At 40.9% G+C, this 14,550-nt stretch overlaps 2 non-coding genes across 2 annotated transcripts; one reads left to right on the top strand and one right to left on the bottom strand.

Moving 5' to 3' along the window:
* Positions 1-4,260: 4,260 nt before the first annotated feature.
* LOC112753049 (small nucleolar RNA R71) lies at positions 4,261-4,367 on the top strand. The gene has a single exon (XR_003177451.1). It is a non-coding gene; the product is annotated as a small nucleolar RNA R71 (small nucleolar RNA).
* Positions 4,368-12,748: 8,381 nt separating this feature from the next.
* On the bottom strand, positions 12,749-12,852 carry LOC112753274 (small nucleolar RNA R71). Its single transcript, XR_003177667.1, has one exon. It is a non-coding gene; the product is annotated as a small nucleolar RNA R71 (small nucleolar RNA).
* Positions 12,853-14,550: the final 1,698 nt, after the last annotated feature.

The raw sequence follows: 14,550 nt of genomic DNA, 5'->3' as shown, positions 1-14,550 counted from the left end.
CGAGCCTGGCTTGAGTATTTATATGATGCCCAGTCTCGCTCATGTAAACTCCTTCAGCGAATGCCCTTTGCTCGTCCAATAGTGCTGCCTGTTCTATTTGTCTTCGATGTATCTCATGTAGATGTGCACCTTGATGTGCTTGGATGTTGATTAGCCTCTGGATGGATTCTTGTTGCTCATTTTGCCTTTGTTCTATCCTGTGAAATGTTTCACTCCATTGTTGTCCTTGACTCAGTTGCTGATCCATCATTTGTTTTTGCCAATCCCCTTGTTGAGTCGTCCATCTTGAGAGTGACTCCTCTTGCTGCCCTATCATCTGTAGTTGAAGTTCTCTCTGTGCTCCTTGGCTTTCTAAATATTGTCGAGAAAGTCCACCAATGGCCTCCTGCAATTGGTGCATATCCAAGGTGGCTAGTGCTTGCCCTTCTACGGCTTGTCCTTCTACTACTTGAGGGGATGCCCTCTTCCTTTGCTTCTGTTGAGGCAGGGGGGATGCAGTGGCATGCATTCATTGAACGGTTATTGGAATGCCCTCTTTTATGCACACGGAGTCCTCATCTTCAAACACTATCCCAGCTTTCTTGCACAGTCGGTAGATAGTGCTGGGGTAACCTAACGTTCCCCTTGAGTCGCTTTTCTCTGCCATTTTTCTAATCCCTTCTGCTATGAGTTCATGAACCTTGAGCTCTCCGCCTTTGAGTATATAGTGCACCAGTGTGGCTCTCTTGAGATTCACCTCCGAGTTGTTTGCTGTTGGGAGGATGGACCTCCTTACAATTTCGAACCACCCTTTTGCTTCCGGGGTGAGATCTTCTCTTTTGATGAACCTTGGTTTCCTATCTGCATATATTTCCCAGTCAGCTCCTGGTACACAAATGTCTTGCACAATCTGGTCATGATCAGGGTTGTTGTCCATTCTTGAATGATAACTCTCTTCTTCAAATGGTATGGACCGCAGCTTTAATGCCCTTTTGACACTCATGGGAACAAAATCCACAATCTTTCCTCTCACAAAGCTTGTATATGACTCATCTGCCTTATCATATCGGACCGCATTTGCATAAAACTCTCTTATAAGATTTGCATTCACCCTAATGACCGGATCAGTAAGGAGCTCCCATCTTCTCTTTTCTACCTTCTTTGTGATTTTGGGACACTCATTTTTCCTAACTTGAAATCCCAGCTCATAAATGATCTCCTTATCCACCATCCATCCGTATTGCAATGCATGGTGCAAGCTTCTAAATCTCTTTTCATCATACGGGTGTTGTTCCATAGGTTCCTTTCCCTTCCTTCTTTTAGAGCTCAAAGATGCCATGAATGAAGGTTAATGCGTGAAGTTAGCAGGGGTGTGGAGACTTTTGGTGTTTAGGGTTGATTGCAATGAAAGGAGTGAAGGGGAACCCGAAATGGAGAGGTGTGAAGAGCGGGGTACGGAACAGGGATCACTTATATAGAGAGGTTGTGAGTGAATGGAGGGTGTGGATTGATGGAGTGGTTGTTTGATGGACGGTTGGGGTTGTGCATGTAGAAAGGACAAGGATCATCACTTTATGATGAAGATTGCTCGGTCTCCAAGGGTCCCATTTTTTTCAATGTTGCATGGCAACATTTTCCAATGACTTCTCTTTTTAAAACAAGTGTATAGTCCTTCCTTTTGTGGTGTCCGGACCTTCTTCCTTTAATTGTCCAATCTATCTCCTTCAATGCTCCTTTCCTTTTTCCTATAAAAATAAAATAAGAAAAATCAATATCATAAAAGGTTTTTAAACTTTTCGGCTAGAATGATAAAGAGAAGAAAAGATTTTGTTTATTCATGAACTCCAACTAACTAACTAACTGTGTATCCTTATATGCACATTGGTGGCACCATGGGGTGACACCAAACTTAGTTTGGAGCACTGTGATGAAAAGTTCTGTTCAAAGCTCCAAGACTAGCATGCTCTCTATTGCATTCATGCTTTCTTGGCATGCTTTGAACACCAAACTTGTTCTTCACTATATATTGCAATATAAGGACTTCACCAAGTTTGGGTTGGAATTCATGAATATTGACTTATTCACTAGTAAAAGCTAATAAAACATGGGTTGCCTCCCATGAAGTGCTTCTTTAGCGTCACTAGCTTGACGTTTCTACTTCATCAGGGAGGTTGATAATGCTTCAAGTCCTCCCCTCTTGCCTTGGACTTATATCCATTGGTTGTATCAACGATCTCTATATGTTCCAAGGAGAGAACTCTGTTGATAGTGAAGACCTTAGGTAGCTGAGATGGTACAGTGGGGAGATTAGGGGGGATATCTGGGAAGTAAGCTGAGATCTCTTTATCTCCTGGAGAGAAGCCTTCCGTAGGGATCTTCTTGTTCCTCCACCCCCTTGGTACCTTCTTCTTTGACCCTTTTGATGCTGCCTTGCTCTTGGCGACTTCTTCTTCTAAGGGAATTTTGTTGTTGTCTTCACATGCCTCTGGTGGTTTAGGTTCCTCCAGCTTCTCCTTGAGCTGTGACAATTGTTGTTTGCCTTGTTCATCATTCAGTGGGGTTCTCAGATGTGTTGGTTGTGCTTCAGTGCTTGTTTCCTCTGTCAGCATCTCATTATGGTCATTGCTTGGTTCTTTGTTTTCTTGGTCTGCTTCTTATGAGAGTTTGAAGACATTAAAGCTGAGTCGTTCATCATGGATCCTCAATATTAGCTCCCCTCATTCCACATCTATGAGTGCTCTGGCTGTAGCTAGAAATGGTCTTCCCAATATGATTGGGTGAGTGTGACTCTCTTCCATGTCCAAGATGACAAAGTCTATGGGAAGAAAGTATTTCCCCACCTTTAACAACAAGTTTTCCACCACCCCTCTTGCTTGTTTTTGAGTTTTGTCAGCCAGCCTGATGACTACATCTGTGGGCAATATCTCATTGATCTGCAGCCTCTTCACCAGAGACAAGGGCATTAAGTTGATGCTTGCTCTTAAATCGCAGAGTGCTCTATCAAACATTGTTTCCCCTATGGCACAGGGGACATGAAAGCTCCCTGGATCTTTTCTTTTTGTAGGCAACTGCAGTTGAATAAGGGCACTGCACTCCTTGTTCATCACTATAGTTTGGCCTCCCTTGAGTGAGCTTTTCCTGGGAAGCAGCTCCTTCATATACTTGATGTATGCAGGCATTTGTTGGATAGTCTTGATGAACGGTATGTTCACATGCAAAGATGCAAACAAGTCAAGGAATCTTGAGTATATTCTCTTCTCCACAGCACCATTGAGTAGTTGGGGAAAAGGTGCATAGAGTCTCAGCAGCTCCTGTTTTGAGATTTCTGGTTCTTGGTAATCTTTTTCCCCCTCCTCTACTGAGGTATCTTCAGGTTGTTCTGACAGCTTGCTTGGCTTGTCCTCAGTCTCCTTATCACTTATAGTGACCATCTTGCAATCTTCCGATCTTACTTTCTTTGTTTCACCTCTCGGATTCTTCTCTATGTCACTTGGGAATCCATCTGTGGGTTTGGGAATTTGCTCAGAGAGATACCCCACTTGAGATTCCAACCTCTTGATTGTGTCTCCTTGGTTCTTGAAACTGGCTCGCACTTCCTCCTTGAACACCTTGTTGTCTTGAATCTCCTTGCTTATGCCTTCAAGTAGATTCTAAATCCTTGAGATTCTTTCATCAAATGATGATAGGTTAGGCTGAGGAGGGTTATTCTGGCCTTGATATGAATGTGGAGAGGTGTTGTTATGGGGGTGTTGATATGGTCTAGATGTGAAGTGTTGGTGGGCTGCATTGTTTGGATTTGGGCGTTTTTTATCAAGGCTTTGGTCTTGTTGATTTCCTCACCCAAAGTTTGGGTGATTCCTCCATCCAGGGTTGTAGGTCTTGGAGTATGGATCATGGTTTTGCCTAGGTGAATTCCCAATGTAGTTGGCTTGCTCCTGACTATCCTCTTCTTCTTCATTCACTCCTTCTTGGGTTGTTGACGAAGTGGAGATTGCTGCTACTTGGTTCCTCTCCATCTTCTTGGTGAGGTCAGCCAGCTGCTGTGTAATGAGCTTGTTTTGGGCCAGCAGAGCATCTACACTGTTTAGCTCCATTACTCCTCTTGTGTTCCCTCTTTCGGAAGCATAGAAGTAGTCATTCTCTGCTACAGTTTCAATGACATCTATGGCCTCCTCAATGGTCTTCTTCTTGTTTAAAGATCCTCTAGATGAATGGTCTACGACCTTCTTTGACTAATAAGAGAGCCCTTCATAGAAAATGTGCAGCTGCACCCATTCATTGAACATATCGGGTGGGCACCTCCTTGTTAGGTCTTTAAACCTCTCCCATGCTTCATATAGAGTCTCACCATCTTGTTGCCTGAAAGTTTGGACCTCAGCTCTCAGCCTATTGATTCGTTGAGGAGGGTATAATCTTGCTAAGAATTTGTTCACCACATCTTCCCAAGTTGTCAAGCTCTCCCTTGGGAAAGACTCCAGCCACTTGGCTGCCTTATCCTTGAGTGAGAATGGAAATAAGAGCAGTCTATAGGTGTCAGGATGAACACCATTAGACTTCACTGTGTCACATATTCTCAGGAAGGTGGTTAGATGTTGATTGGGGTCCTCTTGGACACTTCCTCCGAACGAACAGTTGTTCTGAACAAGGGTGATGAGCTGTGGTTTTAGTTCAAAATTGTTGGCATGGATGGTTGGCTTTTGAATGCTACTTCCACAGTTTCCTAGGTTTGGATTGATGTAAGAGCCTAAAACTCTTCTATCCTCCCCAGCATGATTTGCTCGACCTCTTCCACCATGGTTGTGAGTCTCTTCTTCGTGATGGTTTTCCATGTTTTCTTCCATGTTTGGTTCAAAGTATTCTTCAAAGTGTTCCTCCTCTTGTTCAGCACCAACTACACGTTTTTCTCTTGCCTCCCTCCTTAGTCTAAAGAAGGTTCCCTCAGGTTCAGAATCAAAGGAAGTTGAAGCCCCGCTTCTTCTCCCTGTCATATAACCAACAAGTACAAGCAAAGAGAATAGGTGCAGAAAGTATATCTGTCAGAATTACTGTTAGTATGAGTGATGTAATATATCAAACAGTTAGTGGGTTAGTGAGATGAATGGTAAATAACAAAGAAAAAGTAGGGGGAAGGGAAGAAATTAACTAAAATAGAAAGTAAATGACTCAAACAGAAAATTAAATCAAACAAAAATAAAATACTCAATCTAGTTATCCTCCAATCTAATCATTGTTGATGCACAATCAATCCCCGGCAACGGCGCCATAAACTTGATGAACGGAAAACTTGTCTCTTAACAAATTTCCTTCGACAAGTGTACCGAATTTGTCGTCAAGTAAAAACTCACAATAGAGTGAGGTCGAATCCCACAAGGATTGATTGATCAAGCAACTTTAATTAGAGGAATGTTCTAGTTGAGCGAATCCAGGATTTGAGTTTAGAATTGCAGAAAATAAAATGGCGGGAAGGTAAATGACAGAAAAAGTAAATGCTAGAATTAAAGAACTGAAAGTAAATTACTGAAGTAAATTGCAGAATTGTAAATGGGAATGGGGGAATTGCTCATAAGAGTAAATAACAGAAATTAAAGAGAATGGGTAAGATCAGAAATGGGGAGTTCATTGGGCTTAGGAGATGTTGCATTCTCCGGATCAATTTCATTTTCATCTCTTCCTCAATCAATGCACTCATTGATCTCCTTGGCAATCTTAAGTGATTGAATTATAATTTCTTGTAATTCAATCTCTCAAATCTTGATCAATAGCCAATTCCTTGGTCAATTGCTCATGAGAAGAGATGAAGTATGGTCACTGATTATACCACATGCATTTCCCAAATCAAGTGTTGAGAGGATTATAGTCACATATCCATCCAAACCCAATTTGGTCCAGCATAAGAAAGCATTTCTAGCTTGATCTCTTCATTCCTCTTTCAAGGTTCAGAAGAGATCCAAGTATGAATAGCTTCTTTCCAAGATAACTACCCAATTGGATGAAGATCGAAAGCTTTCAAGTAAAATCAAGAGAAAAGATAGAAGAAGAATAATGAAAACTAGTATTGATCCATCAAATTACAACAGAGCTCCGTAACCCAATGAAAGGGGTTTAGTTGTTCATAGCTCTGGAAAATGAAAACAAAGATGGAGAATACATGATGATATTAGAAGAGCAGAGAAAGTAAATACAGAGAGTAATTCTATGCCAAGAGGCTCCCTATTTTTTTCAACTCCCAAAATAATTCAAAGTTACTCCTATATATACTACTCTTCTACTCTTCTAGTTGGTTCTTCAAGTCTTGGGTCTGGGCCTTTGTATCTTGAGTTTGAAGCAGTTATCTTCTTCATTGGGCTTGGCTTTACTTGCAGAGAGAAATTGTGAAGTGGGCAGAGACTTTAGCTCAGGACGTTAGTGGTGTTAACGTTCAGTGAAAATATGGGTTCGAGAACGTTAGTGACATTCAACTTTTTTACTAACGTTCCCTACCCAAGTAAGAGCCATGTTAACCTCAACGTTAGTGGCACAAACGTTGTCACTAATGTTGCCTCTTTGTCCTTCGCGCACGTTATTGGGACTCAACTTTCCCAATAACGTTGAGAAGCCTCCCCCTTCCCAACGTTAGAGTCCATGTTAACTTAGTTAACGTGGCTCTTTTAACGTAGGCTTGCCAACCTTCGAGAACGTTAGTGACACTTAACATTGTCACTAATGTTCCAATGTGCCCCTTAGCTCCCACGTTAGAGTCCACGTTAACTAGGTTAACGTGGCTTCTAACGTGGCCTATGCTAGCCATCTCCAACGTTAGTGACAAAGTTGAGTGTCACTAACGTTGGTTCAACATTCCCTTATCCATGTTAGCTTCCACATTAACTAAGTTAACGTGGGAGTTAACGTGGCTCATGGTGGCATGTGTGGGCTCCTTCCAACGTTAGTGACAATGTTGGGTGTCACTAACGTTGGCGTCACCTCCCTTCCTCACGTTAGCTTCCACATTAACTAGGTTAACGTGGGAGTTAACGTGGCCTAGTGTGACTTGGCCAACGTTAGTGATAATGTTGAATGTCACTAACGTTGGCTTCCCCCCTTTCTTCTTAACGTTAGAGGCCATGTTAACTAAGTTAACGTGGTGACTAACGTGGCCACTTATGAGCTTGGTCCAACGTTAGTGATAATGTTAAGTGTCACTAACGTTGGCTCCATTTCCTTTCTTCCACGTTAGAGTTCACGTTAACTTAGTTAACGTGACTCTTAACGTGGGCAATGATGGCTTCGAGAGCGTTATTGGCAATCACTTTTCTCATTAACTTTGCAAGTTACTCCCATTCCATGTTAGTGTTAATGTTAGTGTAACTAACGTAGCCACTAATGTGGTTCTTCTTTGCTTCCTTTGTCCTGAAATCAAGCAATAAAGTGCATCAAAGTTCTAGTCTAAGTCATGGGAAATGCAACATCCAATTTGTCCTTAAATTCATGCAAAATCCTCATGAAATCATGTAAAGTGCACAATGTTTGCTTGAATCAAGATGTAAGTGAATATCTACCCAAAACCAGCTTATTTCCTAAGGAAATGCATGAAACTACCCTAAAAACAGTAAAGAAAAGGTCAGTGAAACTGGCCAAAATGCCCTGGCATCATGTCATATAGATGCAAATGATGAATGTCTGTCCTATTGGCTGTGATATCACATTGTCGGTTCAACCACCAACCTAACATATCCCCATGGGAATGTTGACAAACCCCAATTTGACGGTTTGTTTTGCATTAAATTTAGAACATTTTGATAACCTTTTGTCACATTTAGCCTAAGAATTAGCATGATTTTGTTATCTCTTCCATAATTGTGCTTAAGTGTAAAAACATACTTTCTAAGCCTTATTTTGGTGAATTCTAGTTTCTGTTTGATTCCATAAGATGCCTTGATGTGTTCGCTAGTAACCTCAGGTTGAAATAGGCTAGGCATGGATCAGAGGAAGCAAGGAAGGAAGCATATAAGTGGAAAGAAGCATAAAAAGACAAAGAAGCAAAGTCAGCCATGCACGCGCACGCGCACAAGGCGCTCGCGCGCACATTGCAGAATCGACCAGGGACGCGCACGCGTACCATGCACGCACGCGCCGATGCTGGCACATGACCTCATTAATGCAACACGTGCCTGGCGATTTGAGAGGGTTTCTGAACCCATTTTTGGCGCCAAATTGCTAAGGGAAAGGAATAAAAGGATGAAGGATTAAGGGGAAGGCATCATTATCACTTAGGATTTTTCATACTTTTCATACTTTAGAAGTTAGTTACCATTAGTTTAGTTATAGTTTTGGGAGTTAGTTCCTAGAGAGAGAAGCTCTCACCTCTCTCTAGAATTAGGATTAGGATTAGGTTTAGGTTAATCTCTCTTCTTAGATCTAGGTTTAACTCATGCTTTGATTCACTTTTCATTTACCAAATCTTAATCTTCTCCCCTTCCTCTTTCTAGTTGTGTGCTTTAATAATTGTAATTCTTCATTTTGTTTTGGATATATTGTTGTTCCTTGGTTTTCTTTCAATAATGCAATTTGAGGTAATTCATGATAATTGTGATTTCCTTGATTGTTGTTGTTAATTCTTTACATTCAATTGTAGTTAGAATTCATTCTTGTTGTGATTGACTATACTTTTCTTTTGTGCCTTCCAAGTGTTTGATGAAATGCTTGGTTGGATTTTAGTGTAGATTTTGTTCCTCTTGGCCTAGGTAGAGTAATTAGTGACACTTGAGTTATCTAATTCCTTTGTTGATTGATAATTGGAGAGATTGCTAATTGGTTTGGAGTGCACTAAAGCTAGTCTTCCCTTGGAAGTTGGCTAGGACTTGTGGCTCAAGTCAATTCATCCACTTGACTTTCCTTTAATTAGTAAGGGTTAACTAAGTGGTAGCAATGAACAATTCTCATCACAATTGAGAAAGATAACTAGGATAGGACTTCTAGTTCTCACACCTTACCAAGAGCCTTTTATAGTTATTTTCCTACCAATTACTATTCACATCCCTCATCCAAAACCCCAAAATAAACAAGTCCATAACCAATAACAAGAACACTACCCTGCAAGTCCTTTGAGAGACGACCCGAGGTTTAAATACTTCGGTTTATAGATTTTAGGGGCTTGTACTTGTGACAAACAAATTTTTGCATGAAAGGATTATTGTTGGTTTAGAGACTATACTTCAACGAGATTTTATTTGTGAAATTCTAAACCGTCAAAAAATCCAATCGTCAAAATGGCGCCGTTGCCGGGGATGAGCAATGGTGTTATGTTATTGGTTATTGTACATATGTGAATAGTGTAAATAGCTTGTCTTTTGCTTGTTTACTAGATTTTGTTAGCTTTATTTTTGTTTTTCCATAATGAATTCTCACTTTGGCTTTGAGTTTGGCTCTAATTGTGTTGTAGGGAATGTGAACTTCAATGCTAACATGTACCAAGGTTGGAACACTCCAAGATGGGAGGAGCCTCAAGGAATTGATCACTCCTATTGGCATCATGATGCCAAGGCATCATAGGCTAGTTTCACTAGCATTTTTCTGTTAGTTTTAGTTGTTTTATGCATTTTCTTGAGCTTAAAGTAACCAAAAATGGTTAAATGAAGAACAAAGTAATGAACCATCCAAACAATATGATTTTGATGCAAATTCCATGAGTTTTAGTTCTATTACTTAAATGCTATGAATGAAAGATTTCTCATGAAATTTTGCAAGACTTTGATGCAATTGTTTGGATGATTTCAGGGAAGAAGAGGCTAGGCAAGGAAGCAACAAAATCAATAAAGGAAGCTTGAATATCACATGTGGAGTTTAAGTTCCAGTTTAAGCCTAAACTGGAGCTTAAACGCCAAAATCATGAAGGATAAGAAATGCTGGGATTGAAGTTTAACCTCCAGTTTGACCTCAAACTGGAGGTTAAACGCCAGAATGAAAAGCCTCACTTAAGGAGCATTCCACGTTTAACCTCCAGTTTGACCTCAAACTGGAGGTTAAACGCCAGAATGAGTATGCCACCCAGGGAGGAGTTCCACGTTTAACCTCCAGTTTGACCTCAAACTGGAGGTTAAACGCCAGAACCAGGAAGAGTACCAGGGGCCATTCCACGTTTAAGCTCCAGTTTGACTCAAACTGGAGCTTAAACGTGTTCGATAGCTTTTCTACTCCAGGGTTGCTCTCTCCATCTCCACGTTTAACCTCCAGTTTGACCTCAAACTGGAGGTTAAACGTGTTCGACACCTCCAGGGCCACCATTCCAAGCTTCCACGTTTAACCTCCAGTTTGACCTCAAACTGGAGGTTAAACGTGTTCGACCTCCAGTATGCCTCCACCCTTTTCCACGTTTAACCTCCAGTTTGACCTCAAACTGGAGGTTAAACATGTTCGACCTCCAGGGCTGCCTTCCCTATCTCCACGTTTAAGCTTCAGTTTAACCTTAAACTGAAGCTTAAACGTGTTCGACTACATGACTTTCCAGGGCTACCTTCTTCCATTTCCACGTTTAAGCTTCAGTTTAACCTTAAACTGAAGCTTAAACGTGCTTCTACAAATGGCCTCACTGGAAGTGTCTGGCGTTTAAGCTGCAGTTTAAGCTTAAACTACAACTTAAACGCCACTCTTGAAAAAGGTTTCTGGGCCAAAAATATTGTGATTTAAGTTAGTCTTTGAGCACAATTATTAACTTAAACTTACTTTGGTATGAAACCCAATTGAATATCATGGTTTATGGGATTGGGCCTGAAGGATTGATGAGTTTGAAATCTCAATTTATTGAGTCATGTGTCATTATTTGATTATCACTAAGTTGGCTCAATAAATGTTACAGGATTTGGATCAACAACCTCATCAAGATTATGGATCATAAACCCAAGGCAAAAGGAAAGCAAGGAGAGGCCTCAAAGCCCAAGAAGCACAACTGAAGCTCAATATAGAAAGTGTATAAATAGGATAGAAGTTAAGTTAGAGGGAACTTTGACTTTCACTTTTAGCTAGTTTTCTTTTTCTTTGTAATTGAATTCAGAGCTATGATTCACTAAACCCCCTTTCATTGGGTTAGGGAGCTCTATTGTAATTCAATGAATCAATAATAGTTTGTCTTCTTCTTCAATCTTTTCTCTTGAATTTTGTTAGAAAGCTTCTCGATCTAATTCCATTGAGTAGTTGTCTTGGGAAAGAAACTACTCATACTTGGAATCCTTCGGAGCCTTGGGAAAGGAATGGAGGATTCATGCTAGAGAAGCTTTCTCACAGTGGATTGGATTGGGGTTTGGATGGATATTGTGACATGTAATCCTACCAAATTGTGGTTCATGAAATTGTGTGGTATAATCAGTGATCAAGCATCATCTCTTCTTATGAACATTTAAACCAAGGGATTGGGAATTTGTTTGTTTTTAGAGAGCATTGGTGAGCCAAGGAATTGGGATCCAATCATATAAGATTGCCAAGCAAAATTCAATGAACGCATTGGTTGAGGAAGAGATAAACATGTTTTGATTCGGAGATCTCAATATCTCCTATAACCCAATGAATTCCCCATTTCTGATTTCCACTTTCTCTTTACATTCTGCAACTCAATTCTTGCAATCACCCCCATTCCCTTTTAATTTCAGCAATTTACATTCTGCTCTTTAATTCATGCAATTTAAGATTCAGCCATTTAATTTTCTTGTCATTTACTTTTCCCGCCAATTTTACATTCCGCAATTCTCATCTCAAATCTTGATTCAGCTCAACTAGAACACACTTCTAATCCGAATTGCTCACTCAACCAATCCTTGTGGGATTCGACCTCACTCTATTGTGAGTTTTTACTTGACGACGATAACCGGTGCACTTGCCGGAAGGAATTTTGCCGATCGTGCAATTTCCTAAATCGTAGCATAACAAGTTTATGTGCATCAAGTTTATGGCGCCGTTGCCGGGGATTGGTTTTCGATTGACAATTCTCAAATTGGAAGCTAACTAGATTGAGCAATTTTCTCTTGCTTTGTTAATTCTGTTCTAGATACTTGTTGAATTTTAATTTCTGCATTTGGTTACATGCTTTCCTTCTTTATGCCTTTAAATTCATGCAACTGACTCACTAACTGTTTGAATTAATTCCTCAATTGAGCTAACCATACTCTTCCATTAACCAAGAGTATTTCACTTGTTTGTGTTTGAGCTGTGTTCGTGTATGACAGGTAGGAGAGGAGAGACATCAACTCCTCCATATACCGAACCAGAGAGGACCCTTCATAGACTTAGAAGGGAAGCAAGAGGGAAGAGAGTAGTGGGAGAAGAGGAATCTGAAGGAGAATCTGAGGACAATTTTGAGGAAGCTTTAGATCTCAACATGGATAGAGAAGTTCACAACCATGAGAGAGCTGATGGAAACGATGCCATCCCTGAGAGGAGGGTTCTTAGTTCATACATAAACCCAACCTCTGGGAATTGTGGTAGTAGCATCCAGAAACCACCCATTCAGGCCAACAATTTTGAGCTCAAGCCACAGCTAATATCACTTGTGGAAAATCATTGTTCCTTTGGAGGAAGTGCTAATGAAGACCCAAACCAACATCTCACAAAATTCCTGAGAATTTGTGACACTGTGAAGTCCAATGGAGTCCAGGAAGATGCCTATAAACTGCTTTTGTTCCCATTTTCACTTAGGGACAAAGCAGCTAAGTGGCTGGAATCATTCCCAAGGGGGAGTCTAACAACATGGGATGAGGTGGAAAGCAAGTTTCTGGCACGTTTCTACCCTCCACAAAAGGTCAATAGGCTTCGATCTGAGGTTCAGACTTTTAGACAACAAGATGGTGAAACTCTCTACGAGGCATGGGAGAGATTCAAGGACTTGACAAGGAAATGCCCACCAAACATGTTCCATGATTGGGTGCAATTGCACATCTTCTATGATGGGCTTTCTTATGAATCAAGGAAGGCTGTAGACCATTCATCAGGAGGTTCATTGAACAAGAAAAAGACTGTGGAAGAAGCCATTGAAGTGATCGAGACAGTGGCTGAGAATGAGTACTACTATGCATCAGAAAGGCACAACACTAAGGGAGTCATGGAGCTGAACCATGTTGATACAATTCTAGCCCAAAACAAGGTGTTTGCCAAGCAACTAGCAGAGCTTACCAGGCAATTAGAAACAAAGCAAGTGGCTGCAATACACACACAAGATCAAGAGGAAGTAGGCATTGAAGGAGGTGATTGGGATGAGGTTAACTATGTGGGAAACCAACAAAGGCAATCATATGATCCACACTCCAACACTTACAACCCAGGCTGGAGAAACCACCCAAACTTTGGGTGGGGAAACCAACAAACCCAACCACAAAACCACAAACCTTACAACCACAACCAACAAAACAATTCCACATACCAAAACTCCAACCAAAGATCATACCAAGCCACACAAAACACTTACCCCCAATCATCATATCATGGCCAAAATAATCAACATACCCAACCTAATCCGAACCAACAATTTCAAGATCAATTAAACCGGATAGAAGGAATGATGGCAACCATGAGTCAAGACATAGTTGAATTGAAGAGCTTCAGGGATGATGTGAGAACTACCTTAAGAAACCATGGTGAAAAAATCAAGAGGATGGAATCTCAAGTAGGAGAGCTATCTCAACAGGCACCCAAATCAACTGCAGTATTCCCTAGTGACACAGAAAAGAATCCTAAAGGGGAACAAAAGAGAGTAAGATGGGAAGAGTGCAAGGCCATCACCATATTGAAGGAAGTCTCAGAAGAAGAAGGAATCAGGTCCTCAGAGCAGGAACCAGAAATCTTGAAGGAAGGTGTGGAAGAAGTTAAGCAGGAAGGTGGAATTGAGCAAGCCAAGGATCTGCAAAAAGGCATGATAGAAGTATACCAACCAAAAGCACCATTTCCTGAGAGGTTAGGAGGAGGTGAAAAAAAGAAAACCTATTCAAGGTTTCTAGAGACATTTAACTCTCTTCATGTCAATATTCCCTTTCTTGAGATTCTTCATCAAATGCCCACACACATCAAGTATTTAAAGGAATTGTTAAGCAAGAAAAGAGTTTTGAAGGGAGGACAAACGGTAACAATGAACAAAGAATGCAGTGCTTTCATCAAGAAGGACACCCTCTCTAAGAAAACGGACCCAGGAAGTTTTCATATCCCTTGCATCATAGGGGAAACAAAAATTGACAGAGGATTCTGCGATCTAGGAGCTAGCATAAATGTGATGCCTCTAACTCTTATGAAGAGGCTACAACTGAATGAGGTGAGATCCACTGATGTAATCATACAACTGGCTGACAAAACTCAGAAGCAAGCTGAAGGGGTAGTTGAAAATGTGCTGGTGAAAGTGGGGGATTATTACTGCCCCACAGACTTTGTCATTGTGGACATGGAGGAAAGCTACTTGCACCCTATAATTCTGGGCAGACCATTTCTAGCCACTACTAGAGCGCTCATAGATGTAGAACAAGGAGAACTAATTCTGAGAATACATGATGAACAGCTCATTTTCAAAGTTTTCAAAACTGCATCTGAGCCTGAACCAGAACCTGAAAAGCTTAAGGATGATAG

Source organism: Arachis hypogaea, chromosome 15, assembly GCF_003086295.3.
Source record: "Arachis hypogaea cultivar Tifrunner chromosome 15, arahy.Tifrunner.gnm2.J5K5, whole genome shotgun sequence".
NCBI classification, from domain to species: Eukaryota; Viridiplantae; Streptophyta; class Magnoliopsida; order Fabales; family Fabaceae; genus Arachis; species Arachis hypogaea.
The sequence above is the reverse complement of the archived record's forward strand: the minus strand, read 5'-3'. Positions and strand labels throughout refer to the sequence as shown.